Below are 17,600 nucleotides of genomic sequence, written 5' to 3'. Positions count from 1 at the left end.
GACAATATTATTTTGCGTGTAAGCTTTATACACAGTGATAACTTTTGACATATAAGGCAACTCTTCTCCTCACCTTATTCTCTCTACTCATATGTGCATCTAGTTTATAACCACTGATATTTACCTTTTCCATATCAGACACAATGTGATGCTGAGACAGGCATAGTATATCTATCACATTATACGATTCAATGTCATCTAAACAAACCAGGAGCTCATCTACTTTATTCTTCAATCCCAGTTTCTTTTGTTGAAAATGGTAACACTGTTTTTTACATTACAACCAATATTTTGGTTAAATATGGTAACATCGTTATTTACTTTCCTGTTGTGAGAATTTTGTGGGATTAGGACCTCTTTAGCACCTGCCTGCCAGCACTTCTCATTGGACACTGATATTAGTCTAAAAAAGAGGTACATCCATGAGTACTAGTGTCTCCCCTTATGGATTTCGCAAACACCCTGCCAGTTTACCTTCCCTTTCCTATTGAGGTGTAGGCAATGCCTTGTGAAATCCCCCCCCCCCCTATCAATAGCCTCGATAGGAACCAATCCAATGTCTGACAGAGTTGCCGCCCTATGCAACTGATCCAACTCCTTATTTACCCTCCCGACAGAGCGGTTCAACTGGGGCTGATCATACCACACGAAAGCAGGCACCAGCCCAACATTGGTATGGGTAGTTGCCAAAGCTATTTTCACCAGGTCACACTCGATACTGTAGCCCTGATCCCTATCAATACTGTTTCCCACTCCAGCGACGATCATCACACGATCCTGCTTTGCGAAACCCTTTCACAAGGAACCTATATCCTCTACCACATGGCTAAGACATGCACTTGGCTTGAAAACGTTTGTGTCCTGGTACCTGTCACCGAATTTTTCCTGCAAAATCTGGCCGAAACCTCTTCCATGGGTACTACCTAGCATCAAAACTTTCCTCTTACTTTCTGCTTTTTTTGAAACAATTGGTTTCCTAATTAGATTCTGTCGCACCTTAACTACATCTACTTCTACTGGAGCCTCTTCCTTACTTAACTGTGGTAGCAAGGCAAATCTATTGGTTGTGCCAATTGGGAAACTGTCAGACACTGTCCTCTTTCTGTGGCCCCTGTTCCCAGCTACCGCTTCCCACCGCTGTTTACCCTCCTTCCTGCTTAACCTCTTCAGTTCCTCCATCGCTCTGACCAAATTAGCCTGAAGGGCTCTAATTTTCTCCTCGTGTTCAGCTACAATCCTATCTCTTGAGCAACCCCTGCAAAAGAATGGAAGAGTCTCGTTTGCTTCCCCAATACCTACGACGCTACAGTTTCCCCAATGAAACCACCTGTCAAAGCAGCTGCACAATACTTCTGGACTATATTTCCTACTGCAGTTCACACACTTAGTATCCATGGTAGTTTGGAAATTAGTTAAGAGATTTAGTAAGTGATAACGATAATATATTAAATATAGATGCAAAAGGACACTAACTATATTTTGGAAACTAATATGTAAGTAAACTATTACCAAATGCACTTAAATTTGTGGTATATCGCTAAATATGCACAATCAAAAATTAGGCCTGAACAGCCGAATGTAACCAAAACGAACTTTTTGCGGTAAGTGGAAGTATACGTAAATAAAAGGAAATCCTTCAATGGCAAGCTTGAAGAGCACACTAATGGACGTATTTAATTAGTTAGTCTATACGAAATGCATTTAAGATTGCGGTATAACGCTAAGTATGTACATTCGGAAAGTAAGGCAAAGTCGCGAAATATAAACAAAGGAACTTTTAGTGATTACTGGAACAATACGCAAATAAAAGAAAAACTTTTAATGGTGAGCTTAAAAAGCACCCTAATGAACGTATTTAATCAGTTAAACTACAGCAAATGCACTTACAATTGCAGTATAACGCTAAATATGCACACTCGAAAAATGGGGCCTAATCGGCAGTAAGTAAACAAACGAACTTTTCGCGATTACTAGAGCACTACGCAAATAAAAGGAAAACTTCTAATGGTGAGCTTGAAGAGTGCACTAAAGAACGTAATTAATTAGTTAAAAGTGTTCAACTACAATTAATTACAACCTAAATTACTTAATCTTTCACGAGAGCTCTGTCTCCGTACGTGCGGCCTTGTGCAGTCGTGATCTACCAAGAAGGAACTGATTGGGATTCCTGTCGTCGTCCAGAAACGAATAAACGGTCCCAGAACGCTGATGTGAGGTGAAAGGAGGACGCGTGCGAGCATTGGCTGTGGCGGTCCGTGTCGTGGAGATGTGATGGCAAATTGTCGGTACAGAGGATAGAGTAGAATGACGTTGGAGTTGGTTGGAGCAAAAGGTATTATTTAATGCAATCAGTGTTCCACTAACTTGGGATAAAATACTGTATTTGCTGTAATCAATCTGCCTTCGGCGTTAAATTTCTGTGTCTGATCATCTTGTCCTAGGTGCTGAGGGTTTTGTGAAGTCGGTGTGTACTGAGGAACTTGTCTGCTACTGTAGTTCAAGCATAGTGAACCTGTGGGGCTTTCTTGCCGCTGGTGTTGCGCGGTACCTCTGTTTATACGTGCTTCTTAAAATGAACTTTGCATTGTATAGAAATAAAAGAGAAGCCTTTACGATACTTGTCAGTTATGCCCAAGCAATGACTTGATGGGCAGAAATTGTCACAAATTTGTTAACTGGTTAGATTATATTGTGAGCTTTCTAGTTAAGTTACCGAGCTGTTGTGGTCTTTCCATGTGTCATATACTGACTCCTTTCAGCTATTTATCCCTTGGCCTGTGGTATGTAAGAAAGTTTGCTTGTACATGAATTTGTTTCCGAGGTGGTTGGGTGAAGTTAAAAACGCTAACCTGGGTTACTACTATTGTAGAATTTCCCCGGTGGAGAGGTCTTGCGAAGTTAATTGTGATTGTGCGTGTTCCTAGCATATGAGTTAGCTTTGGTGGTTAGGGCTAATGTGATGAGTTTGAGGTTGGGCCAATGAGCGGTTGGGGTGTAATTAGAAACATTCACTCAGGTCGCTGTGTCGGCAACGAATGAAATTCGGGCCAAATCACTATCGTCCACTTATCATTTGTAACCATTTTTCGTGCTAGTTTTGGTAACTGCGTAAGAGTTGAACATCTGAACAGTCGATTGTGTATTTGTAATGATATTTTTGTTTTTATATTAGCAGCCATTTGTAAAAGGATTCGAAAAAATATGTATAGAGTTCAAGATACGTTGGAATTGTTCTAACGAAAGCTGTTGGGTACCAAGTAGTATCGTACGGGCGTTGAACTGTGACTGTGTAACATGCACTGTAATATTTTTGCAGTTGATGCCTGATTCAAATCCCTGGGCTAGTAGGACAGAGAAGATGAGGTTATATTTGTGGGAAGAGGCCAAAATAAGTTACTGTCAGTTGCACTCAACATATAGACTTTATTTCTTAAAACAGACAATCACACAAGCAAAAATCAAAACTCTCAAGGTTTTAACGAAAGACCTCCTTTGACTTAATTTAGATCGGCTGAAGACCACATCGAAAATCCTAGGCACAAGGCCTAAGCAAAGAATAGAGGTACAGGAGTTCTTCTGGAGGCTCCACGTCTTTACAGTTTTTTTATCTTCAATATAAATAGGCTGAAAGCCTTAGCTGAAATTTTTCCTCATAGACCTCGGCTGAAGGCCTCACATTAATCAAGAACAGTGTTTCGGCTTAAGGCCGAGATTTTCAATGTTTGATCTAAATACGCTGTAAACTCGGCTGAAGGCCTCATTCAACAAAAGAATATACGGCTTACGGCCCAGGAAAAAGAGCTTTCAATTTTAAAAGGCTGAAGGCTTAGCCGTTTGGTAATATAAATCGGCGTTGCTACAACATATTCCGTTTCTACGTTTTCAGGCGTTCGTTTTGTAACAATAAAATCTAACGTTGCTGTCTGTTAGCACATGTCGTATTAAAATTATTTGGAGTCTACTGTAGCTTCATTTTAAAAAAAAATACTCAAAATGATGAAATATTTAAGTAGCCGACTACTCGACCATGTTACACCCGCCTTCCTCAGACCACAGACTAACTAGACCACAGACTAACAAGCATACAAGAACAGCATATACAGCAAACTGATATTATGATCATCTTTGCCATAAAGCCTTTCTCCACCAACGTACGAATAGAAGAGACTGTCAGCACCATTCGAAAACGGATACAAGCTGATATGTGTGACAGCGTGAGATAAGGTTTATCATCAAACTGTTGTACCCGATGTGGCGAATTTTATCAACAGACTGGCTGTGTGTCAATGGGGTATCAACTGTCGTCTCGATAGCAGTGGACATCATGGAAGCTTTTGAGTAAACTGCTTTTAGCTCCCCATACTTCCGCCCATGCTGTTGGCTGCGATACATGGATACATGGATGACACATTCGTCATTTGAACGCGTGGGTAGTGTAATCCCTGTACGCGAACTGTTATTCATTCCCAGAACAGCCCGTGTCTTTCTCAAACTGAGTATATCGAAAGCTACGTGATTCATATAGACTATGCCCTCCAGCAACACTAGGACTTGTGTATTTGACATTCCAGTAGTTTACCAGTTTTAAGTTAGAAACTCTTAGTTCGTTCAAAAATTGTTGCTGGTATTTCCAAAGATTAATTTTTGTATCCAAACCTGGTGTCAACTATCATTTCCATCTGACGTTTTAACTAGTAAACGAAAGGCAGGAATTATGCATCCAACGGAAATCTTAACATTAAGAACGCCTAACACAGCGAATATTCATGTACTCCGTGTTAAAACTCAAATAACGATTAACCGTACGTGTATGTATGTGGACATTCAAATCTCTGTTCCTCCTGGGGATATTTGAATCGTAATAACAAAGACAATATTTGTAATCATGTGACGAAGATGAATATACCACCGAATTCGATAATTTCCACATTTCCTGTTCCTAATCTAAATATACGGTTTACGAGACAACCTGAGAAACGCTCTTAGATTGTTTGCCGATGATACTGTCAGTTAACTTTCAGCAAAGTCAACAGAAGATCAAAACCGATGTCCAAAGGGCTTACTCAGGTTATCTCCATGGTTTGAAAAGTGGTAACTGATTCTAAATTAGGAAAATTGTGATAACATGACTACTAAAAGAATTGCATTAAATTTCGATAGCATGGTAAATCACACCCCTCTGCACACAAGCTGTCAGTTCAGCTAAATACCCAGGAATTACACTTACGAACAACTTAAAGTGGAACGATCACATAGATAATGTTGTGGAGAAGGCAAACCAACTGCGCTTTATGGACAGAACACGTAGAAGATGCGAAAGGCCAACTGAAGAGACTGCTCACACTACACTCGTCAGCACTCTGCTAGAGTACTGGTGTGCGGTATGGGATCCTTACTAGGTAGCATTGACGGAGGACATCGCAAAAGTCCAAAAAATTTCAGTTTGTTATGTGTTGTCGTGAAACGGGTGAGAGACAGTCACGGTTATGATAAGTGAGTTGGTGTCGGTATCATCAAAAGTGCTATTGGTTGCGGTAAGATCATTTTACGAAATTTCAATCACCACTGAACCATGAATTTACTTTCAAAACCTTTTATTAAGAATTTATTTACCAGCGATTCATCAAGAACATTAACACATTTAATCACACTATGTGAGCGTGGAAGTAGTTGCCAATGGTAACTGAACAAACAAATTTAAGAAAATTATAAATGGAAATTTTATTCCTAAAAGCCTTTTTTTCTGAAACACATTTGAAACTATAATCAGAAAGCACGCTGTAAATATCAAGTTAAAATTAATTCAGAGGCTGAAATAACATTTTTCTTATGGTATGTGCTTTCGGGCTGAGAACCTTGCCGCTCCCTCTTAACACGGCCGTAGTGACGACCGCTCGCAACAACCTCTGAAAGACTACACTGGTGCAAATCTGCAACACACAATATTACTTTAAACTAAAAATTTTAACAACTGACACATATACATAAACTATTCACCCCGTAAGAGGGAAGTAAATGGTAAAAAACACTCACATTAAAATTATTTGCCAACGAAAGTGCAACTTGTTTTTAAAAGAACTCTTTCGGTGGAAGAAATGCAGTTTTACAGCAAATGTACCAACATGCACTACATAACACATATACCACCTCTCAAGAATAGGAAAGATAAAAATATATTTGAGGAATTCGGCCTTTACACCATAAGCAATAAATTCGTTGACACCGAATCCGACAAAAATGACACAGCCGGCTATTAACGTATGGCAGATTGAGAGGGGGATTACTGAACAACCCGAACCGCAGATTGTTCTAACCCGCCCCAACTCCAAAAGGGAAAACGGACCACCCAATTCATAAATAACCACCTTCCCGCGGGTGGGCAAACAGAGAAGAATGGTGGGAAAACACCAAAACAAAGCGGCCGGTAACGTCACCAAGAAAACAAGTCGAATCTATAAAGTAAATGAAACAACATATCTCCAATCACTTAACTTCTAATAAACTGCGATTTATGGCGAAGACGTGGCGCAGCACCCCTAACGCTCTCCCGAACCGTCCGCAGCCAGCCGCTTCATCCGACGCAGGAAGGCGCGCCGATCTCCCGTCTCACGGCGTCGCAGCTGGCCCCGGCTAGCCCCATGTCGTGGGCTGACTCCTGTGGCACTCGTGTCAACCGCGAAGCCACTACCCCTTTACATAAGGCGCGGCCCAGTGGAGTGACGTGGGAACCTGACATGCGCCGACGCTCAAGGCGGACCAGTCATCTTGTGTCTCAGTGTGCGACCGACCAACCGACCGGTCCAACCGCCAATAACCGTTGCCCTAGCAACTCGAGCGGACTGGCGGTCTAACGCGCAGACTCAGATGCAGGAACACAGCCCCGACCGGGCCACCACCAGCTGAGTTCTGTTACTGGCGGAGTGGCAAGACTCTCATTTTCTGGCTTTAAAGTTTGATCCAAACGACAGCCACTCAATGCCGCACAAATGCGAACAAGAGACAGACCAGCCACTGGTGACGCGAAACTGACCCAGCCGCACTCGGACCGACCAACTGCCGAGCTAACCCCCCCCGCCCCCCCCCCCCCCCCCCACTTTAAATGCACGTCAACAGGCAACCTTTCCCTTTCGGCACCAAAGGGAGACACCAAAAGCTGCGATTACCATAGGGGCGCCACCGCCAGAAACGGAGGGCGACTGCTTCACACAACGCGCTGCGGCGCGCTCTTCAAAACAGCAATTTTTTCCACGGCCCAACCACTTTTCTACTCTGAATGCGAAAGTTCTTGTAGACAACAGCCTACATAGGGAGAAATGATTATTGATAAAATGAGACGAAACGGAGCTCGTACGTAAAGATTTAAATCTTCAGTTTCTCCGAGCGCAGTTGGAGGGTTGACCGATACAAAAATGGTCAGAAAGTAGTTCGATGAAAGCACTGCCAGGCACCAAGTGTGAATTACAGAGTAACTGTGTAGTTGTGGATGAAACCTTAGAGGTAAGGATAGTAGGATACATATCTATTCGACAAGTAAATAAAAATCCTCAGTACTAGAGCCGAACGATTCACACAAACTCTCAATCACTCAGCATGAGTCGTACCCATCGTCAAACTAATAGACAGACTGACGCAAAATGAACATTGCTTTCATTGTCTCTTTAAATTATTGATTTACGCTATAATAATAACGCTCGCAGTCGATGCATTTAGTCTGCTTTGTGGCCGGCGCCACTTTTCTGTGAACTCGCGATTTGTGATGTGAATTATAAACCATACACCACATTATGAGTATACACGAGGTCTCGTTCTGTACGTACGTTTATGCTATGGTTGTAATCACTACCTTCCCAAAATTTTGGGACCGTGTCAAGGAGCACGGCAACATAAATTCCACCAGCATATTAATAGTCTGCACAAGAACACCCAGTTGAAAGTAGAACAAGAAAGTGAATTCCAGGTTGTGGAGGTCTTCAAAATCCCCAAAGACCAACTGGGACACAAGGGCTAGGCCGAGTCCCACCATCATCCGAAGTACAGAGAGACCTAAAAGTCTGTTAGCATTTCAAAAACCACTAATGTATGTGTAGAGGTAAAAACTGACACACAATTCTGAAATGACATGGTGTGTTTTGGAACCAAAAACGAGTGCGAAAACTAGCGACCAGATAGGGTTGGACAGCAATACGTCAGTGATGCCGCGGAATTTTGAATAAAATGAGTTGTTGTGAGAGAAGGAATGAGATCATCCCTAGCGTGGCTGATAAAAGTCTGGTGGAAAGTACTATTACTATGAACGATGGCGCTCCACAACACGAGTGAAAGATGTCTTGTGCTCATTGTATGGTGAGGATTGCGTGCAGAGCCGCAACGTTCGTCATGCTTGTCCACCTAGTTCCCAAGACCTTATCAGTTAATGTGATCATTGGTTGTAGGTTACCTGAAGTCGAAAATCTACCGCTTCTGTCCTCCGACTTCATTAGGGATACTAAAAGACATCCGTCGTCAATACGCTGTACAGCGCTGTTCACATCATTGTCCCTCGACTACAGGTTCTGTTGATGAATAATGGTCGAAACATTGAGAATTGGTTATAAAGAACGTCGTCTTTGTCAGAAATCAGTTGTTATCTAATTATCGCTTCTGAATCATGTGAAGCACTATCTGCTCTTCACATGTGTACTTTTGTTTCGTTTACAATAAAATCCGTATCATTTCAAGCGTGTGTGTCACTTTCTAACACTCTGCCTACGTTATTCTACGAAGTATTGAATTTTAAAATGTTAATACACTTTCGAGTCCCTCTGTATTTCGTACTACACACGCTGAACGCTAGTTCAAATGGTTCAAATGGCTCTGAGCACTATGCGACTTAACTTCTGAGGTCATCAGTCTCCTAGAACTTAGAACGAATTAAACCTAACTAACCTAAGGACATCACGCATATCTATGCCCGAGGCAGGATTCGAACCTGTGACCGTAGAGGTCACGCGGTTCCAGATTGAAGCGCCTATAACCGAACGGCCACACCGGCCGGCTGAACGCTAGTGCTCAGGGTGATAAAAACAATATAAAATAACAGCTGAAGGTGCTGCATAACACCATTCAACGGATATGATGAGAAACCAATGAAACAGCTACAAAGCTCAGTAGGAGATTAGATAACGAAAATGTAATCGAAGAACGAATCCCGGCGAAGTACATACGTTAAGGACGTCATTGGTCGAGTGAGAAAGGTGCTTCCTCGAGGAGGCATCAAACCAGTTTTCGAGATTGGCCGTAGGATGAAGGATTTGGCAGGGTATGCTAAAACCGTAGTAAAAGCTCTTAACGCCGCTGGCGTAGACGAGATAAATACTGAGCGCGGTGCCACCTACACTGAAGAAACCGGAATCCTATTAGGATCCACATAGAAGAGAATTAGCGCATTGACAACAGAACAGATATAGTCTAGCACCATCACGATTGTGAGCAGTCTCTTTGGTTCCAAAAAGCGTGAATACTTGTTGGCCAGTCACGCAAAATGAGAGGGGAAACTATATAGTGTAGCAGTTTGACACCATCAACAGAGGAAATGCCTAAATGTGCTAGGCGTCCCGGTACAATGGTCCTAGCGTGATCCGAGGGCAACGGCCTTAGAGAACTTTGCCGCGACTAGCTTAAAAAACAGCGCACGTATCACTGGCAACGCATATCCGAAGCAACAGGAAAACACGACCCCTCCTCCCGCCCCCTCTCGAGTTCGTCACTGATTCGTAGCGGACCACCATTTGCTAGCAAGTAGTGCTAACCTTAAATGGTCTGCCAAATGTCCCTCCCTCTCTCCAAACATCGACCAGTGACATTTTAGAGCCAATAAATTTCTAAGAATTGTTGTTGAGGTTGTTGGTTAGAAATACAATATACAGGATGTTATAAAAATATTACACACTACGTATTACCAGTGGCTGCTTAGTAGTTTTCTTATGATGAGTGATAGAGTAAGTAACAAAGTAGTTTATATGGTGGTGTAGATAAGTTGGTGCGTAAGGGTATATAGTTACATGACGAATATGTGTACCACATTTTTTACACCGTATGTCGAATATGAATTGAAAAATATTAAAAACCACAAACATTTAACAATCATGCCTCTAATTCGTTGCACGATGTTAACTAAATACAGTGTTATAATCAACGTTTTTGGTCTTACCTTCTTTTGTACGGACGAAAAGGTTGTTGCGGGTTGGATACAAGTGAGCACTCCACATAGAGTTCTCAATGAGAAAAACACTGTCTTTCTAAACGCACACAAGCAAATCTGAATTTGTTCTTCGGCTTTATTTACGGTCATTGCAGAAGCAATTTTTAATGACAATTGCCGTCTTTTAAATTCAGAAGGAGAAGTCATCGGTATAATTAGGACTCGTGAAATCATAATATTCTCTACCTCGCCCTCCTAGGAGTTTACTTTTTTAACTTTATAACGTAGCATGTATTCTCTCTCAGTGTTAAACTATCTCCATACAAAATTTCATCAAATTCGATTCAGCAGTTTAGTCGTGAAAACGTAGCAGATAGATACTTTTGAGTTAAATAACAGTATGAGTTTTGAGAGTTTAGTATGGATCAAAAGAAGTAGTAAAACAAGATTATGTCCGACGTCTTATGGAATCACATACTCTCTGGAAAACTCCTGGGTGGTCAAAGATGTGCTGGCAGGCTTTTATGACGCGTTCCTGTAACGTTTGTACATTATTAACGTTTCAAGCAATCACCTAAGATTTCAAGGATTCCCACCGAAAAAAGTCTTTTATGCTGGCAGTTGTAGAGGTAAAACTACAGTGTAAAAGCATTGCAGATGTAAAGGTAAATCTACAGTATAAAAGCATCTCACAAAATTACCAAATCACAAACTGTTTGCACTAGATATGTGCTGCAGTATTACGTTTTGCTAGGTAATTCACATCAGCGAAGACCTTGCAGTAGAACACTTAGTTATCACCGTAGTGAAGACGAAAAAATGCACGTAGCTCTAATTTATCCATTTTAGGATCCAAGTCCACAGGAAATATTCTTCCTGTTTTGATACATTGTGCCACGTCACACCATACTGCCGCTTGTCACCGTCGTCTAGGCGTAGCGCCTTTGAGTGGCAATCAGAATGTCTTGGGACCAGAATTCGAATCCCGCCTTTGCTTAAATTTTGAATAAAAATCATCAGCAGTGGTGCGCCAAGACTTCTGGCGTCAAAAGTCACCCTCGCTTGGCCAACGGCTTTGTGAAAGAGGGCGAAGGAGTTGGCCGAGGTGCGATGGAGTCTCTTGCCTTTGGGGTAGGAAAATGTCCCCAAAAGGAGTAAGAATTAGTAATGATGAAAGGCACGACGGTGCAGAAGGCAATGGGAACCATTGCATTAAAGACACATAAATTATCCACCAGAGCATGTAGGCGATAACTAAAATAGTGTCAAGATAATGCCACCACTGGAAAAAGATTTCGTGTAAGTCCTCCATTCGTACCTCCGTGAGGGGACTGCCAAGGAAAAGGTAACTACCAGAAGAAGATGGAGTAGCCTGTGAAGAGATAACACTCTACAAGTATAAGGACAGAGGTTTGAACGAAGAACGATAACACGAAAATCTGGAAAGGACAACACAAAGGATCAATCTAGATATAGTGGGTGTCCATGAAGTTAAACGAAAAGAAGATAAATATTTCTGGGTGGACGAATGTAGGGGAATATCAACAGAAGCAGAAAATACTATAAAAGAGCTGGTTTCGTTACGACATGGAAAGTAGGGCAGAGTATCAGCAATTGTGAGCAGCTCAGTGAAGCTAACTGTGACAACAATGTTTCAGGCGTACATACCGAATTCGTAAGCAGATAAAATAGAGATGGTATATGGTGATATCCATGGTATCTCGGTATATAATGGGAGATAGGAATCTAATTATCACGGAAAACTGGAAAATCGAGAAGGAATAGTAGGAAGAGTTATGTGCGAATATAGTCCAGGCAGTAGGAACGAAAGAGGAGAAAGACTAATTGCAACAAATTTCAGATAGTAATACAGAATACCCTGTTCAAGAACCACAAGAGGAAGAAAAGACGGAAAGACACGGGAATAATCCATGTGGATTACATCATGGTGAGACAGAGGTTCCAAAACACATATTGTATAATAAGGCATAAACCGGAGCTCATATAGACTCAACATCAAAAATGAAGTATAGAATGAACTTTAAGTGGATAGCACGGAGGAATCTTAGTGAGAGGAACTCGGATATTTAAGCACTGAGGAACGATCATGCACGTCTGAAGTTCGCTAATGCTGCGATAAGGAATTTCATAATAGACAGTTATTCTAACGAGCAGAGGAGTTCTCTAAGAAAGGCAATGACAGGTATTGGACAGTCAGACATGATTTCAAGAATGGTATTTCCAATGAAACTTTGGGTAACTAAAGTAATACTTCAGTGCAATGCCTGTTGTAGGAAGCAAAAAAATTCTCAGGGAAAGACAGGAGTAGACCAATATAAACAACTTGCTAACGAAACAAATAGGAAATGCAGTGTAGCCAATGCGAAAAGGCTGCTGAAAAAGGTGAAGATGGAGAAAAAGAAATGATTTTCTGGAGGACTATCTCAGAACATACAGAAGTCAAAACAGTCTTCGGTTAAATTAAAAGCAAGGGTGGTAACATCAAGAGCGCAACGAGAATTCTACTGTTAATCGCAGAGTAGTGAGCGGATTGGTGAAATAAGTACACTGAAGCCCTCTAGGAGGGCAAGAGCCTGTCTCATGACTTCATAGAAGATGCATCTGGAGTCGAGGATGAAGACATAGGTGATCCAGTATTAGAATTTAAAAGAGCTTTGCAATACCTCTGACAGAGTAGAAGAGATAGAAAATATTACATCGAATATCTAAACGAATATTCAAGTTGGTTTGCAGACGTACCAACAGACTTACCGAAAATCATCATTCATACAATTCTGAAGATAACGAGGGCAGATCGGAGCAAAAACTATTGCAATATCAGTTTAACATGTGATGCACTGAAGCTACTGACAAGAATAATATTCAGAAGAATGGAAAGGAAATCCGAGGTTCCCTCGAATGAGGATCAGTTTGGCCTTAGGAAAGTTAAAGGCATTAGGAGGCAGTTCTGAATTAGCGCTTCATAACTTAAACAGAGACAGATACGACGTTGCGGTTGATAATGGAGGGAGGCGTGAAGAATAACAAAGGCCAAAGATGGAAAAACTTTTTTGCTGAAAATATCTTACTCTTATGTTTTCTAGGGTGCGAAATCCAAATATGGTACTAAAAAAACTCTATCACTTACCATTTCTTCACATTTTACAGTTAAATTTGTTAATTTAACACATTTTTAAGGAATTTAACAGCTTTTATATAGTTAAAATAATTTTAAAAGAGATTTAATGAATGTAGATGACGTTGGTAGCGATGCTGAAAAACATTTTTTGCCAAAAATGTCGATTCTACTTTTTGTGTTAAGAGATGGGGTTTTGTTTACTGTAAACCTAACTTCAAGTTCCCGTTTCCTGTACATGTGCTCAGTACAATGTCTAATTGTGGTTGTAAAACTCTGCTGTCAAATTTTGTTGCACTTGTGGTGAATTTGTGATTGAAAAACACCAAAGAAACATTACAGACTTTATGAAAAAGATTTATCTATCATACTTTGGATCTAAATTAGGTGATCAAGATAAATCTTGGGCGCCGAATAGGGTACATTATGTGTGTGTTGAAGATCTGAGAATATGGTCGAAAACGAAGTAAAAAGGTTTTAGATTTTATATTCCTGTGATATGGAGGGAGCAAAGAAATCATTCCGATGATTGCTACTTTTGCAATGTTGCTATTACCGGTCATAATTCGAAAAACAAGTAGGTAATAAGCTACGATAACGTTCCGTCCGCCATCCGACCAGTTGGGCATAGTGTAGATTTTCCGGTTCCGGAACCATCAAATGGTTTAAATTCTGTTGTTGTGGTCTTCAGTCCTGAGACTGGTTTGAGGCAGCTCTCCATGCTACTCTATCCTGTGCAAGCTTCTTCATCTCCCAGTACCTACTGCAACCTACATCCTTCTGAATCTGCTTAGTGTATTCATCTCTTGGTCTCCCTCTACGATTTTTACCCTCCACGCTGCCCTCCAAAGCTAAATTTGTGATCCCTTGCTGCTTCAAAACATGTCCTACCAACCGATCCCTTCTTCTAGTCAAGTTGTGCCACAAACTTCTCTTCTCTCCAATCCTATTCAATGCCCCCTCATTAGTTACGTGATCTACCCACCTTATCATCAGCATTCTTCTGTAGCACCACATTTCGAAAGCTTCTATTCTCTTCTTGTCCAAACTGGTTAACATCCATGTTTCACTTCCATACATGGCTACACTCCATACAAATACTTTCAGAAACGACTTCCTGACACTTAAATCTATACTAGATGTTAACAAATTTCTCTTCTTCAGAAACGATTTCCTTGCCATTGCCAGTCTACATTTTATATCCTCTCTACTTCGACCATCATCAGTTATTTTACTCCCTAAATAGCAAAACTCCTTTACTACTTTAAGTGTCTCATTTCCTAATCTAATCCCCTCAGCATCACCCGATTTAATTTGACTACATTCCATTATCCTCGTTTTGCTTTTGTTGATGTTCACGTTATATCCTTCTTTCAAGACACTGTCCATTCCGTTCAACTACTCTTCCAAGTCCTTTGCTGTCTCTGACAGAATTACAATGTCATCGGCGAACCTCAAAGTTTTTACTTCTTCTCCATGAATTTTAATACCTACTCCGAATTTTTCTTTTGTTTCCTTTACTGCTTGCTCAATATACAGATTGAACAACATCGGGGAGAGGCTACAACGCTGTCTCACTCCTTTCCCAACCACTGCTTCCCTTTCATGCCCCTCGACTCTTACAACTGCCATCTGGTTTCTGTACAAATTGTAAGTAGCCTTTCGCTCTCTGTATTTTACCCCTGAGAGTATTCCAGTCAACATTGTCAAAAGCTTTCTCTAAGTGTACAAATGCTAGAAACGTAGGTTTGCCTTTCCTTAATCATTCTTCTAAGATAAGTCGTAAGGTCAGTATTGCCTCACGTGTTCCAACATTTCAACGGAATCCAAACTGATCTTCCCCAAGGTCGGCTTCTACTAGTTTTTCCATTCGTCTAAGAATTCGCGTTTGTATTTTGCAGCTGTGACTTATTACACTCATAGTTCGGGAATTTTCACATCTGTCAAAACCTGCTTTCTTTGGGATTGGAATTATTATACTCTTCTTGACGTCTGAGGGTATTTCTCAGTCTCATACATCTTGCTCACCAGTTGGTAGAGTTTTGTCAGAACGGGCTCTCCCAAGGCCATCAGTAGTTCTAATGGAATGTTGTCTATTCCCGGGTCCTTGTTTCGACATAGGTCTTCCAGAGTTCTGTCTGACTCTTCAGGCAGTATCGTATCTCCCATTTCATCTTCATCTAAATCTTCTTCCATTTCCAAAATATTGTCCGCAAGTACATCGCCCTTGTATAGACCCTCTATATACGCCTTCCGTGTTTCTGTTTTCCCTTCTTTGCTTAGAACTGGGTTTCCATCTGAGCTCTTGATATTCATACAAGTGGTTCTCTGTTCTCCAAAGGTCTACTTAATTTTGCTGTAGGCAGTGTTTATCTTACCCTTAGTGAGATAAGCCTCTACATCCTTACATATGTCCTCTATCCAGTCCTGCCTACCCATTTTGCTCTTCTTGTCGATCTCATTTTTGAGAAGTTTGTATTCCTTTTTGCCTGCTTCATTTACTGCATTTTTAATTGTCTCCTTTCATTAATAAAATTCAATATATTTTCTGTTACCCAAGGATCTCTACTAGCCCTCGTCTTTTTACATACTTGATCCTCTGCTGCCTTCACTTCTTCATCCCTCAGAGCTACCCATTCTCCTTCTACTGTATATCTTTCCCCCATTCCTGTTAATTATTCCCTTATGCTCTCCCTGAATGTCTGTACAACCTCTGGTTTAGTAAGTTTATACAGTCTGGAACCTTGACAGAGCTACGGTCGCAGGTTCGAATCCTGCCCCGGGCATGGATGTTTGTGATGTCCTAAGGTTAGTTAGGTTTCAGTAGTTCTAAGTTCTAGGGGACTGATGACCTCAGAAGTTGTCCCATAGTGCTCAGAACCATTTGAATCATTTAGTCAGTTTATCCAGGTCCCGTCTCCTTCAATTCCCACCTTTTTACAGTTACTTCAATTTTAATCACAGTTCATAACCAATAGATTGTGGTCAGAGTCCACATCTGCCCCTGGAAATGTCTTACAATTTAAAACCTCGTTCCTAAATCTCTGTCTTACCATTATGAAATCTATCTGATACCTTCTAGTAACTCCATGATTCCTCCATGTGTACAACCTTCTTTTATGATTCTTGAACCAAAATTCTACCAGGCGGCTTCCTCTTTCATTTCTTTCCCCCATCCAAATTCGCCCACTATGTTTCCTTCTCTCCCTTTTCCTAATCTCGAATTTCTGTCACCCATGACCATTAAATTTTCGTCTCCCTTCACAATCTGAATAATATCTTTTATCTCATCATACATTTCATCAATTTCTTCATCATCTGCAGATCTAGTTGGCATATAAACTTGTACTGCTGTAGTAGGCATGGGATTTGTGTTTATCTTGGCCACAATAATGCGTCCACTATGTTGTTTGTAGTAGCTTACCCGCACTCCTACTGTTACATTATTAAACCGCCTCCTGCATTACCCCTACTTGATTTTGTATTTATAACCCTGTATTCACCTGACCAGAAGTCTTGTTGCTCCTGCCACCGAACTTCACAAATTCTCACTATATCTAACTTTAACCTATCCATTTCCCTTTTTAAATTTAACTTGCCTGCCTGATTAAGGAATCTGACATTCCACGCTCCGATCCGTAGAACGCCTGTTTTCTTTCTCCTGATAGCGACGTCCTCTTGAGTAGTCCCCGCCCGAAGATCCGAATGGGGGACTATTTTAACTCCGGAATATTTTAACCATACAATAAAGCTGCATGCCCTCGGGAAAAATTACGGCTTAGTTTCCCCTTGCCTTCAGCCGTTCGCAGTACCAGCACAGCAAGGCCGTTTTGCTTAGTGTTACAAGGCCAGATCAGTCAATCATCCTGATTGTCGCCCCTGCAGCTACTGAAAATGCTTCTGCCCCTCTTCAGGAACCACACGTTTGACTAGCCTCTCAACAGATACCTCTCCGTTCTGGTTGCACCTACGGTACGGCCATCTGTATCGCTGAGGCACACAAGCCTCCCCACCAACGGCAAGGTCCATCCATGGTTCATCAGATTGATTTCATAATTGCCATTTTCACTCAAAGGGAGGGGGAGGGCTTGGAGGTGACTCTGTGGATAGCTGAATGGGGAAAGGCCTTCTTATGGAATGCGGGTGTACTGAAGTGAAAGGTATTATTTGAACTTGTTTCTTTATGGAAGACAGTGTAGCTATTTTTGTTGTCTACTATCGTAAGAGTGAGGTGTAGAAAGTTTATCTGCCGGAACCCATTTTCACGTTCACAAGTGAAAGAAA

Source organism: Schistocerca americana, chromosome 5, assembly GCF_021461395.2.
Source record: "Schistocerca americana isolate TAMUIC-IGC-003095 chromosome 5, iqSchAmer2.1, whole genome shotgun sequence".
NCBI lineage: Eukaryota > Metazoa > Arthropoda > Insecta > Orthoptera > Acrididae > Schistocerca > Schistocerca americana.
Note: the sequence above shows the minus strand (reverse complement) of the source record.